The sequence below is a fragment of the Pseudophryne corroboree genome, chromosome 7, assembly GCF_028390025.1.
Source record: "Pseudophryne corroboree isolate aPseCor3 chromosome 7, aPseCor3.hap2, whole genome shotgun sequence".
In the NCBI taxonomy this organism is placed as follows: domain Eukaryota; kingdom Metazoa; phylum Chordata; class Amphibia; order Anura; family Myobatrachidae; genus Pseudophryne; species Pseudophryne corroboree.
In genome coordinates, this window is record NC_086450.1 from 321489001 (window position 1) to 321502950 (window position 13950).

Below are 13950 nucleotides of genomic sequence, written 5' to 3' on the forward strand. Positions count from 1 at the left end.
CAGTTTATTAAAAAAAAAAAATGACACATCGGTTAACATTGGTCTCACACTACCAATGTTTAGGTCTAAAGTAAACAATGTTTTGTAACCAATTTTGAAAAACATCATTTAACCGATGTTTTCTTTCGATGTCTCATCGAGGCGAGCTTGTATTTCACCGTTATTTAATTTGAATTCCTGCACACGAAGAAACACCAAGACGCAAAGTTCAGTCACGTGATCCCGACTTATCATGTGACCCTCGCTCGTTCCTTGTTGCTAGGCCCTCCCCTCTTTGCTGCTGTTACTAAGCCAGACGCTCGTCCACGCATGTGATTGGCGGCTGCTCTCTGCAGACGTCATCGCACTCTATAAATATGAGGGTACCATTATGTAAATGAGAGAGCTGGGCTGCTGCTGGGTTGTGGTGTGTTCGGTGAGGATGCGGCTCTGTAGCCCACACCGTGCCTGGGATCGTTGACCACCGTGGCCGCCAACGTCAGCCCGAACGTGGTAAGCGCTGTTGCCGCATGCCATCTGTAGATGTCGGTCTCTGTGTATCGCCTGCCTATGGCCCTTGCCGAGGAGCAGATTTGGAAACACAGCATTGTGTGAGTGCATGGCATGCCAGCAGCGCTGTCTGTCACCTCACTGACTGCTGCTGTGCCGGTGGCACTTCGCCCCGTGGTGTGATTACATGCATGGCTACTTTAGTCCAGCCCTTAACGGGTTACTGCAATAATTCTGCTCTCTGGTACGTTCCATGGTTTCCCTGCGTAGTGAATCCTCCGGCATTTCCTTTGTGTCCCTGCTGCAAGTATAGCGTTCGTGCAGTATCTTATGTGCGGTGTAGTTACATTGTAGCTGCTGCATAGGGTGTGCAGGACCTCATAGGCGGTGTATGTAGCTGCTGCATAGGGTGTGCAGGACATCATAAGTGGTGTAGTTACTTTGTATAGCGCTGCACAGGTTATGATGGATCTTATGGGCGGTGTATATAGGTGCATAAGGTGTGCAGTATCTTATGTGCGGTGTAGCTACATTGTAGCTGCTGCATAGGGTGTGCAGGACATCATAAGTGGTGTAGTTACTTTGTATAGCGCTGCACAGGTTATGATGGATCTTATGGGCGGTGTATATAGGTGCATAAGGTGTGCAGTATCTTATGTGCGGTGTAGCTACATTGTAGCTGCTGCATAGGGTGTGCAGGACCTCATAAGTGGTGTAGTTACTTTGTATAGCGCTGCACAGGTTATGATGGATCTTATGGGCGGTGTATATAGGTGCATAAGGTGTGCAGTATCTTATGTGCGGTGTAGCTACATTGTAGCTGCTGCATAGGGTGTGCAGGACATCATAAGTGGTGTAGTTACTTTGTATAGCGCTGCACAGGTTATGATGGATCTTATGGGCGGTGTATATAGGTGCATAAGGTGTGCAGTATCTTATGTGCGGTGTAGCTACATTGTAGCTGCTGCATAGGGTGTGCAGGACCTCATAAGTGGTGTAGTTACTTTGTATAGCGCTGCACAGGTTATGATGGATCTAATGGGCGGTGTAGTTAGTGTATATAGGTGCATAAGGTGTGCAGTATCTTATGTGCTGTGTAGTTACATTGTAGCTGCTGCATAGGGTGTGCAGGACCTCATAGGCGGTGTATGTAGCTGCTGCATAGGGTGTGCAGGACATCATAAGTGGTGTAGTTACATTGTATAGCGCTGCAGATGTTATGATGGATCTTATGGGCAGTGTCGTTAGTGTATATAACTGTACAGGTGCATAAGGTGTGCAGTATCTTATGTGCGGTGTAGCTACATTGTAGCTGCTGCATAGGGTGTGCAGGACCTCATAAGTGGTGTAGTTACTTTGTATAGCGCTGCACAGGTTATGATGGATCTAATGGGCGGTGTAGTTAGTGTATATAGGTGCATAAGGTGTGCAGTATCTTATGTGCTGTGTAGTTACATTGTAGCTGCTGCATAGGGTGTGCAGGACCTCATAGGCGGTGTATGTAGCTGCTGCATAGGGTGTGCAGGACATCATAAGTGGTGTAGTTACATTGTATAGCGCTGCAGATGTTATGATGGATCTTATGGGCAGTGTCGTTAGTGTATATAACTGTACAGGTGCATAAGGTGTGCAGTATCTTATGTGCGGTGTAGTTACATTGTAGCTGCTGCATAGGGTGTGCAGGACATCATAAGTGGTGTAGTTACATTGTATAGCGCTGCAGATGTTATGATGGATCTTATGGGCGGTGTCGTTAGTGTATATAACTGTACAGGTGCATAAGGTGTGCAGTATCTTATGTGCGGTGTAGTTACATTGTAGCTGCTGCATAGGGTGTGCGGGATCTCATGGGCATTGTAGTTTGAGTATATAGCTGCACAGGTGGTGTATAGGTGCACGAGGTTTGCAGGATCTCATAGTTACTTTGTATATAGCTGCACAGGTTATGATGGATCTTATGGGCGTTGTAGTTAGTGTATATAGCTGCATATGGTGTGCAGGATCTCATGGGCGTTGTAGTTGGTGTATAGGTGCCCGAGGTGTGCAGTATCTCATGAATGGTGTTACATTGCATATAGCTGCTGCACAAGGTGTGTAGGATCTAGTGCAGTTACCCTTTATACCTGTAAGAGGTGTGTAGTTACATTGTGTATATACTGTACAGGTTATGCAGTGAGATCTGCTGCAGCTGTCACCTCCACTTGTGATCATCAGCCCATGAAACATTGCAGCACATTGTGTGCATACTGTGCATTGCCCAGCAGTACTGGAACATATATTGCCTTTATTTATATTTGATGCTGGATTATTGGGTACCAGGTTGCCCGATTAGTTTTTTCTTGAGTGGTTCTTTATAGCTAGACTGTCTGATGTGGGATTTCCTCTGGATTTAGTTTCAATCTGTAGGGAAATAAACATTGTCCCTCCTGCCAGCAGTGCTAGCTGAGGATACATGATACTGGGAGCATACTTCTCTAACATCCATCTGCTTCTGGTTTGGAGCCGCGCTGGGCCTATGTTCCAAATCTGCTGTAACATACAGTAGGAGGAGAAGCCAGAGGAAAATGTGTTAGGAACCAGAGAGGATATTGTTTTATTTCCCAATTAATTTCACATCCTGTGTTGCAAACATGTTCCTGATATTATGTCAGCAAGTCTGCAGCCATTATTAGATACTCAATCCAAGGACAGATGCCCTTTCACTGGCAGCAGCTAACTCCACAAGAGAAGTGACCCCTATCAGGTTATGTTTGTGTAGCCATTGGCATATTTACCTACATCAAAGACTAATGTTCCCTACACACTGGCCGATCCGCCGCCGAGCTGCCCGACGGTGGATACGGCCGACGAGCGACCCGGCGGTGGGGGGGGCAGTGACGGGGGGAGTGAAGTTTCTTCACTCCCCCCAGTCACGCGGCTCCATTGAAGTGCAGGCAAATATGGACGAGATCGTCCATATTGGCCTGCACGCACAGCCGACGGGGGACCAGCGATGAACGAGCACGGGGCCGCGCATCGTTCATCGCTGAAGCCTCCACACTGAAAGATATGAACGAGACTAACATTGCCATGAACGTTATTAGGAAGCTTTTTAGCCGATTTCCCTTGGTCAGAAGCCGTTTTTGGGTTCTGCTGCCACTTGTCACATGATTTATTGGTTCCCTCTGAGATATTATTAAATGTGTACATGTAGTTACGCTTTTATGTTGTATATTTCCTATCTAGAAATGTTGTATTTCCTTTTGCTATCTCAGCATGTTCTGCAGCACTTTACAGTAAGAGCAGTGTACATACGATACTGCAAATCTTATGTTATGAGTCATGTGACTATTTACGAGTTACTTTTTTTTTTATATGTACTTCTTTGAAGCAGACATGACTTATGGACTTGGTTTCCTTATATGAAGAACACTTAGTTAGCGTTTATTTATAATACATGCAGATGATTTTGCTGGATGAGAAACTTTTTTTGGGAAATATGATCTATTCCGAGTATGTCTGTCCCCTCTCTAGGTGGACCTAAAGGGAGTTTGGATATCTATCGTACTGCTCACTTAAAGCCTTATGCTGACCATACACCTTAAGTTTTTCTGTACAACCAAACAATTTGCTGGTTAGAACAAAAATCTGCAATGTACGGGAGCAAATGGCAATCATTTGCTCCTAAATGCTGGGAAAAGGACAAAGACGGCCGTTCCAACAAACTGGTTAAATCCATTTGAATTAACCAATTTGTCTGAGCAACCGTTTTTGTCCATTTTGTGGTGTTTGGAAGCAAATGGTCAATTGTCATTTGCTCCCATACACTGTCAGATTTTCGGTCCAACCAGTGAATTGGTTGATTGGACAGATAATCTTAAATTGTATGACCATCTTAAGAAACCTAAAATGCACATAGATGGGAACAAGTTCATCAGACAACTAACATATTCTGTGTCACCTGGATTTGTATTAAGTCGGCTAAGTGGAAAGCTGGTTGGAACAGTATGGGTAGTTCAGTCCTTGCTGCATCTTTGTCAGGCAGCTCTTGTTTTCAGAATAAAGGGGAAAAGTGATGCCCTCTGGATTTGCCTGTGGCTGAATGGCTCGATAGAGCCCCCCAAATCTGCATCAGCGGCGCTGAAAAGATTTCTCCCCCCGTCATTTGCGTAATGGGGCGTGGTCACGGTTTCCGCAGTTAGGCCACACACTCTGTTCCTTGGCCCGTCAAACCTTGATACACCCCTGTACATAACACTCTTATCCCCTTCTTGTTGTGATCAAGCATAAGCAATAAGTTTTACAACAATGAATACCTTTTTTGAGGGGAAAATGGATAGTTCTAATGAGTTTGGAACAAGCAAGAAACAGGGTAGGAGTAATTCTGGCTGCAAAGTGAATGAAATAAGGACCTATTTATTGGCTCAAGTTCAGAACATGTGGCCCACTGGGTTGGCTCAACTAAACTTCAGAACATCAGTAAACTTCAGAATATTAAGTAAATGAATTTAATACTTGGAGAGGCAATTCAGTTGTCCACTTTTCTCATTGTCCGCACTGACCATGAGCTGTGCTGTGTGTGACAGGAAGATGACTGACTAAAATGAGAGAACGCCCCCAAGTGGTGTTCACGCCTTTTTACATAGCTGCTGCTGTGCCTATGTGACAGCTCCTGAGCCGAATGGAGCCTCCCACACAGTCCCTACCACTGCTGGAGAGGGGACATGTCTGCGGTCCAGGTCCTCTGTAGGCATGTTCCCATAGTAATGCTAGCAGCTGGTGCCGCCACCTCCTGCACAGTTCCTGCCGCTTCTGAAGGAGTGATTGTCTGTGATCTCTCTAGGGGCGGCAGGTGTACCAAAGGATGCTAGTATTCTCATGGGAGCATGTCTGAGGTCTGGGTTCTCTGCATACATGTTTACTGATGTCCAGAAGCGGTTAAGTTATGGTAGCCCCATGTTTTGAACTTGAACTCTTTTTTTTTTTTTTCCTACTAAAATGTAAAAACAGGTGGGAAAGGCATGGAACCATTTGATGTTTCATCAGACCTTCAGTTGATGATTCCTCACCATAACTAGGTTACTCTCTTGAGTTTCCCCGATTATGTTCTGATTATTTATTTTGTTTATTCTTTGACACTGTGAGGCTGCAGTTGCACTCAACTGTGTGATTCTTTGGGCTGTTGGCTGTCTCCATAGTCACAACTGAAGAGACTTGACTGCTGCTGCGTTGTTGCTGTTTGGCAGGGTGAAAGCCAATGAGCAGCAGCACATGTGACACTAATGCAGGCTGCTTTTGGTAGTCAGTCACTGCGTGTAGTCAGATGAGGAGCATTGTTGCCAATTCCGCTTGTATCTAGTGGCATTGGGCTTTTATTTTTTTTGGGGGGTGGGGGGAAAGGTGTTTGTTTTTTTTTGTTTTTGTTTTTTGACAGAGCGCCAGTGAGAATGGAGGAGAGGATTGTCACGGTGCATGCTAGTGTGTGTGTGTGTGTAGGGTTGCACTCGGGTCTGGCAGGTCCTACAGGTGTGGGGCTGCACTTGGGGGTCGGTATCCAGACTCTGGGTCAACACTAGAAATAGGTCGACACTACCATTGGGTCGACGTGAACAAGGTTGACATACAAAAAAAGGTTGACATGAGTTTTTAAGAAAAAATCTTTTAACTTTGCGATCCATGTGGACTACGATTGGAAACGGTAATCTGTGCTGAGTGCAGCGATGCACCACAGTGCACTAATTGGGGTTCCCGGTTATTGTATGAAGAAAACAACACCAAAAAAACATGAAGAACTCATGTAGACCTTTTGTTCATGTCGACCTATTTCTAGTGTCGACCTAGACACTGTTGACCCTGAGTCCCATACCCTTGGGGGTCTGGAAGATGCAGCATTGAATGAGCAATAAACTTTGTGGTTTGTTGGACTCTTTGGGGGCTTTTCCGGATTGGTTTTGGCTTGTTTTTCACTAAGGTTGCTTGGTTTCGTTTCAGAGTTGGAACCCTGATGAGGGCATAGTGTGAGAAGTGAAGGAGACTTAAGTTGAGAGAGGAGATAGAAAAAATGTAAATAAAGGAGACTCAGGCAGAGTGCGTGAATTCTGGACTGAAGGAGTGGTTAAAAAAAGAAAGAAAAAAAGATTGAATTTAGAGAGAAGAGACCGTGAGACAGTGAGGAGAGAATCAGACTCGAGAGGAGTCAGTGAGGGGAAGCAGGGGAGGCAGTGCCTCCCCTGTCATAATGATTAAAATAATAAAAAAAGATTTAGAACAGTCTGTTATAAATATCTTCTTTTATTATTTTAACCATTCCTCCCCCCCCCTCCCCCCCAAAAAATAGAAAATCCCTTAATTGTAGGGTGTGAGGCAGCGGGAGAGGTGCTTCCCGCTGCTAACATTAAAGTCCGGGCAGCGAGGGACGGGCAGGGGGCAGGGCAAAGCAATGGGCTGTGAAAGCCCATTGAAAACGCATGGGGAAGCGGCACCTTTACTGGTGCCTCAATGACAGGGGCGTGCATTCAGCTCCGATGAATGCACGCCCCTGTCAGTCCCCCAGATGTGATTGGCCCAGCGAATCCAGTGCTGGATCCGCTGTCCAATCACCCCCATCCCCGGATACAGCAGGCGCCGTGGGCTGTGTGGGTGCCCGCTGCAGCCGGCGTCGCTGACTGACGCTAGAGGTCATAACTGACCTCTAGTGTCTTAGCGGCGCTGCTATGGGAGAGACGTCATGACGTCTCTCCCATGGTAGAGAGGAGCCGGCAGCAGGAGTGGTAAGTATGTGTGTGTATTTAAAAAAAAAAAATGTGTGTGTGTGTGTGTTTGCAGCGCTACGGGGGCACTGGCACTGCGACAAGGGCCACTGCTACTGGGGACAAATCTACTGGGGGTACAGCTACAGGGGGGCACATGTACAAAGAGATAACTGTGGCCAAGCCCCTTCCCTATGAAGGAGCCACCCCCTGGGCGCCACAAAGTCTAGAACCGCCCTGTGTCCAATCAACAGCAGGCGGTGCTGGAAGTGGCTGCGCCTGTGTGCCTGAGACAGAGTTCCTCCTCCGGCGCTGCTCCTGTGTGCGGTGGCTGGGTAGGAATCCCCCCCTCCCCCCTCGTTCCTTCTCCGGCGCCTGCTTCGTCCTCCCAGCCAGCAGCAGCACTCTCCCCTGTCTGTGCTAACATCCTCCCGCATCAGTGAGTGCATAATATTCATTCATTCATGTCTCTCTCTCTCCTCCTGTGGATTACTTCGTTTGTAAGTATAATTTTCATTTTTACAGGTATCCCTATTGGATTCTACATGGACGTGATCGGCGTGGGATGTAGGTAAGTAATCTCTCTCTCATTTTTACAGGTACCCCTATTGGATTCTACATGGACAAGTGGACGTGACCGGCGTGGGATGTAGGTAAGTATGTGTGAGTGTGTAAGTGTGTTTTAATAAATTTTTACTTTTATGGTGTGTGTGTTGTGTTTTTATTTGGGTATTTTTGTTGTTGTAGAACTACAGGTACCAGCGGGCCCGTTATTTCCCCGCATGCTGGTACTTGAGGTTCTCCAAGTACCAGCAAGCGGGGGAGGCTTGCTGGATCTTGTAGTTCCACAACAAAAAACAATATTCTTTTTTTTTTTTACACACTTATGGTTATCAGCCTGGCACCCACCGCTCAGGGGTGCTGGGGACAGCCTTGGGCTTCACCCCTGGCCCTTGGGTGCCTGGAGGGTGGGGACCCCTTGATTTAAGGGGTCCCCACTCCTCCAGGGAACCCCGGCCAGGGGTGATTAGTTGTGGGGGGGGTGTAATGCCACCGCCGTGGGGACCTACATAAATGTGTCCCCCGGCTGTGGCATTATGTCCCTGGCTAGTGGAGCCCGGTGCTGGTTTTAAAAATACGGGGACCCCTACATCTTTTGTCCCCCGTGTTTTTGGAACCGGGACCGGACTAAGAGCCTGGTGCTGGTTGTCTAAATACGGGGAACCCCTGTCCAATTTCCCCCCCCCCAGTATTTAAACAACCAGGGCCGTCTCAAAAAGCCAGAGGCTAGTTATACTTAGGAGGGGGAACCTCACACATTTTTTTTAATTTTTTTTTTTTTAATTTTTTTTTTTTAACCCATTCAAAATTGCATTCATGTCCTCCTCCCACTCCCTTCCCAAACACTAATTTTTTTTTTATAAAAATGTACAATATATCACAAGTATGATGAGCAGGCAGGCAGCGGACATTGGCGGCATCGGACTGAATTGCAAATTAGTGGCGGAGGGCTGAGTCAGTTCATGGTGGGCGAGTTTGCAAGCCATTGGCGGTGGCAGCGGGCATCGGCTCAGAGGCAGTAGCGGGCATTGGCTCGGCGGCGGTAGGGGTCATCGGCAGGATTCGGCGGACATTATGGCTGTAGTGCCTCACCAGCCACTGACCTCACGCACGCCACTGGAGGCAGTGTGACTTGTTTGTGGAGGTTGGAGCAGGACTTGGAGAGGACTTTAAAATACTGTATAATATAACAAGATCAGCCTCACTCAGATTCAGTCCCAGCTCCATCAACATCGCAGTTCAACCAGCACCCACCACGCATATTTTTTTCAGAAGAATATACTGTATGCCTACAGATGATTCCAGCGATGAACATTTGCCTAGTAATGATGAAGTATCAAGTGAAGAAAACAATGACTTTCCATCAGAGGCTGAAGTTTTAGAAGAAACGTATGAAAAGGCAGTAGAATTGTCCGTAACAACTACAGGAATTGTGATAAATAATGCAGAATAGCTAATACAAAACAAAATATTTCTGGAAAAGCACCATTCAAGGAAACGATCATGAAATCCAGGTCTCCGGAAAAAAATGTAAAGCAGCTTTAGCTAGAGAAAAGGGAAATAAATATGGCCACCATTTATCAAGCATTGGAGAGTGATAAATGGCACAGTGATAAAGTACCAGCCAATCAGCTCCTAAATGACATGTCACGGGCTGTGTTTGAAAAATGGCAGTTAGGAGCTGATTGGTCTCTCCAAGACTTGATAAATGTGGGCCTGTATTTCAGATTGCTAAACAGGTACATGCTACTGTTACAAAGACCACTATTCTGTGCTTGCTGTACTATATAAGAAACTGTTAATAAATAAATGTCACATCGTTTGCACAGTCTGCCTCCATAATGTGTGAATTGTCCTTTAAAACATAATTGAATTCATCCTGGAGTATCCCCCACAGACTGCTTGTTCATTGTAGCAGCCATCCTCTGCTTCCTACATATCCGCATGTAAGGTGACCTAATGTTTGTGGAGTGGTGTTGTGTGTCCGGGTAGCTGTATACATCTGGGTTTAGGAAACCATCAAATAATAAAAATTGCAGCACTGAAAGGAGAGCCCTAATGTAGTGCAGGCACACTGTTATCATGTCACTGGGGTCATGTCCTATTGCTGTCTTCTGCACATTGCAGACATTTTCCTGTTTGGGACTATGTACATGCTGTGATATAGATGTAGCATTACTATGGTGCATCTCACCACCTTAGTAAATGGTTACAAGGACAAAGATGTCTTCCATTGATATTTCTCTTACATCCTAGAGGATGCTGGGGACTCCAAAAGGACCATGGGGTATAGACGGGATCCGCAGGAGCTTAGGCACACTAAAAAGACTTTGACTGGGTGTGAACTGGCTCCTCCCTCTATGCCCCTCCCCCAGACCTCAGTTAGACTTTGTGCCCAGGAGTGACTGGACACACACTAGGGGAGCTCTACTGAGTTTCTCTAGAAAGACTTTTGTTAGGTTTTTTATTTTCAGGGAGACCTGCTGGCTACAGGCTCCCTGCATCGTGGGATTGAGGGGAGAGAAGTCAGACCTACTTCTACTTAGTTTAAGGGCTCTGCTTCTTAGGCTACTGGACACCATTAGCTCCAGAGGGTTCGATCACTTGGTTCGCCTAGCTGCTTGTTCCCAGAGCCGCCCCGTCACCCCCCTCACAGAAGACAGAAGCCGGGTGAGTATTAGAAGAACCGAAGACTTCAGACGGCAGAAGACTTCAGTAACGGAGGTACAGCGCAGCGGTAGCGCTGCGCTCCATGCTCCCACACACATCACCAACTGCACTTACAGGGAGCAGGGCGCTGGGTGGGGAGCGCCCTGGGCAGCAGTTACTGAGGTCATTAGGACAGGCTAAAGGCATATTCGGTACCCGGGCACAGTATATAATACCCCCGCCAGTATAAATATTTCAAAATTGAGCGGGACCAGCGCCATTTTCTTCTCCCCACGGCCGCTGCAGAGACGCTGGCCTGGGCCTCCAAGCTCCTTACAAGTAAAAGGGAGCAAAACGGGGGGTGGGGGGGGGGGGCACAGACAAATTGGTGCTTTTTTATCATTAAGGGCAGCACTATTAACATATATTATCGTGGTGTGGTATATGGGCGCTGGGGTGTGAGCTGGCATACTCCCACTGTGTTTCTCTCTCCCGGCTTCCCTGTAGGCTGTCCCCTTTATTTGGCCAGTGTGGGTGTGTCAGTACTACGTGTCTGCATGTCTGAGGCTGAGTGTTCTTCCCCGGAGGAAGTTACTGGGGGCGCAGAAAAGGGTCTGGAAATGTCTGTCGGCACAGCCGACTGCTGATTGGGTTACTATGCTAAGTACACTTAATGCTAATGTGGCTTTATTGTCTAAGAGGCTTGATAAATCTGATTCTTGGACACAAACGTGGAGAAAATCCATGGAGGATGCTTTGTCTCAGGTACAGACCCCCTCAGGGTCACAAAAACGTTCATTTACCCAGATGGTAGATACAGATGCCAACATGGACTCTGATTCCGATGTCGATTTTAATGAGGCTACTTTACACCCAAAGGTAGTTAAGAGTATTCAGTACATGATTGTGGCTATTAAAGATGTTTTACATATCTCTGACGAACCTGCTGTTCAGGACACAAGGATTTGCCTATTTAAGGGGAAAAGACCTGAGGTGAAGTTTCCCCCCTCTCATGAAATGAATGCTCTTTGTGAAAAGGCTTGGGAGTCGCTGGATAAGATGTGGCAGATTCCCAAGAGAATTTTTTTGGCGTATCCTTTCCCCTCTGATGACAGGGACAAATGGGAGTCGTCTCCAAATGTCGACAAGGCTCTATCCCGTTTGTCCAAGAAGGTGGCGCTTCCGTCCCCTGACACGGCTGCTCTCAAGGATCCGGCGGATCGTAAGCTGGAGACGTCTTTGAAGGACATTTTCGTTAATACTGGTGCGTTGCTCAGACCTGCTGTGGCGTCGGTATGGGTGAGTAGTGCTATTGCTAAATGGGCTGATAATTTAGCTTCTGATATGGATACCCTTGATAAGGATAATATTCTTTTGACTCTTGGTTATATTAAGGACGCTGCAGACTACCTAAAGGATGCGGCGAGAGATGTTGGCCTCTTGGGATCAAGAGCTAATGCCATGGCGGTCTCGGCCAGGAGGGCGCTGTGGATCCATCAATGGAATGCTGATGCCGACTCCAAGAAAAATATGGAAGCTCTCCTCTTCAAAGGTAGTGTCTTGTTTGGTGACGGCCTTGCTGACCTGGTGTCTACCGCTCCTGCGGGTAAGTAATCCTTTCTTCCTTATGTTCCCACTCAACAGAAAAAGGGGCCCCATCAGCAGATGCAGTCCTTTCGGCCTAATAAATACAGACGAGGTAAGGGCTCGTCCTTCCTCGCTTCAAAGGGTAGAGGAAGGGGAAAGAAGTCGCCTGCAGGGTCAGGCACCCAGGACCAAAAGTTCTCCCCCGCCTCTACCAAGTCCACCGCATGACGCTGGGGCTCCCCTGCGGGAGTCCGTGCCGGTGGGGGGCCGTCTCCGAATCTTCAATCAGGTCTGGTTTCATTCAGCCCTGGATCCTTGGGTCTTAGACATAGTATCCCAAGGGTACAAACTGGAGTTTCAGGAGATGCCCCCCCGCCGCTTTTTCAAATCGGCCTTGCCAGTTTCTCTTCCAGAAAGAGAAGTGGTAAATGCTGCGATACAAAAGTTGTCAACAGAAGGGTCATTGTCCCCGTTCCCCCGTCCCAACGGAGGGAAGGGTTTTATTCGAGCCTCTTTGTCGTACCGAAGCCGGACGGTTCGGTCAGACTGATTCTGAACCTAAAATCCCTCAATCCATACTTGAAAACTTTCAAGTTCAAGATGGAATCTCTTCGAGCTGTGATCTCCAGCCTAGAAGGGGGGGATTTTATGGCGTCAGTCGACATAAAGGAAGCCTACTTGCACGTCCCGACATATCCTCCGCATCAGGCCTTCCTGAGATTTGAGGTGCAGGATTGTCATTACCAATTTCAGACGTTGCCGTTTGGGCTTTCCACGGCCCCGAGGGTTTTCACCAAGGTTATGGCAGAGATGATGGTACTCCTTCGCAAGCGAGGCGTCACAATTATCCCGTACTTGGACGATCTCCTGATAAAGGTGAGGTCCAGGGAACAATTGTTAAAGAATGTGGCTCTCTCCCTGTCGGTTCTGCAACATCACGGTTGGATTCTAAATTTGCCAAAGTCTCAGTTGATCCCGGCCACTCGGCTGCCCTTCCTGGGCATGATCCTAGACACGGAGCTACAAAGTGTTTCTTCCGGAGGACAAAGCTCTGGAAATCCAGACCATGGTGAGGGAGCTTCTGAGGCCGACAAGTGTGTTGATTCATCAATGCACTCGGGTTCTAGGGAAGATGGTTGCGGCTTACGAAGCCACTCCGTTTGGCAGGTTTCATGCCCGGGTGTTTCAGTGGATCTGCTGAACAAATGGTCTGGGTCTCACCTGCACATGCACCGGAAAATAAGTCTATCTTCCAGGGCCAGGATTTCTCTCCTGTGGTGGCTGCAAGGCTCTCACCTTCTAGAGGGACGCCGATTCGGAATCCAGGACTGGGTCCTGCTGACAACAGATGCAAGTCTCCGAGGCTGGGGCGCAGTCACGCAAGGAAGAAATTTCCAGGGAAAATAGTCAAGTCAGGAATCTTGTCTCCACATAAATGTTCTCGAGTTAAGAGCCATTTACAACGGCCTGCTGCAAGCGAAGAAACTTCTTCAGGGTCTCCCTGTCCTGATCCAGTCGGACAACATAACAGCGGTGGCGTACGTAAACCGCCAAGGCGGAACAAGGAGCAGGGCGGCAATGGCGGAGGCCACAAGAATTCTTCGCTGGGCGGAACAGCACGTGAGCGCTCTGTCAGCAGTCTTCCTCCCGGGCGTGGACAGCTGGGAAGCAGACTTCCTCAGCAGACACGATCTCCATCCGAGAGAGTGGGCTCTTCATCAAGAGATATTTGCAGAAGTGACAAGGCGTTGGGGAATTCCTCTGATAGACATGATGGCGTTTCGCCTCAACAAGAAGCTTCTGAGGTATTGTTCCAGGTCAAGGGACCCCCAAGCCAGTGCAGTGGACGCCATGGTAACTCCGTGGGTGTTCAGTCGGTGTATGTGTTCCCTCCGCTTCCTCTCATTCCAAAGGTGCTGAGGATCGTACGACGAAC

General features: G+C 47.7%; 1 protein-coding gene across 2 annotated transcripts in view; it reads left to right on the forward strand.

Annotated features, from left to right (window-relative positions):
- The window catches only part of SNN (stannin), an 80474-nt gene that overhangs the window by 37585 nt on the left and 28939 nt on the right, over positions 1-13950 (forward strand). Inside the window, exon 1 of one of the 2 annotated variants that reach the window (XM_063934302.1) lies at positions 355-492. The exons of the other annotated variant lie outside the window; for it this stretch is intronic. The gene's annotated coding sequence lies outside the window, so the exon portion shown is untranslated. Of the gene's footprint in view, positions 1-354; positions 493-13950 lie in introns of those variants that run through there. 2 annotated transcript variants of the gene reach the window in all.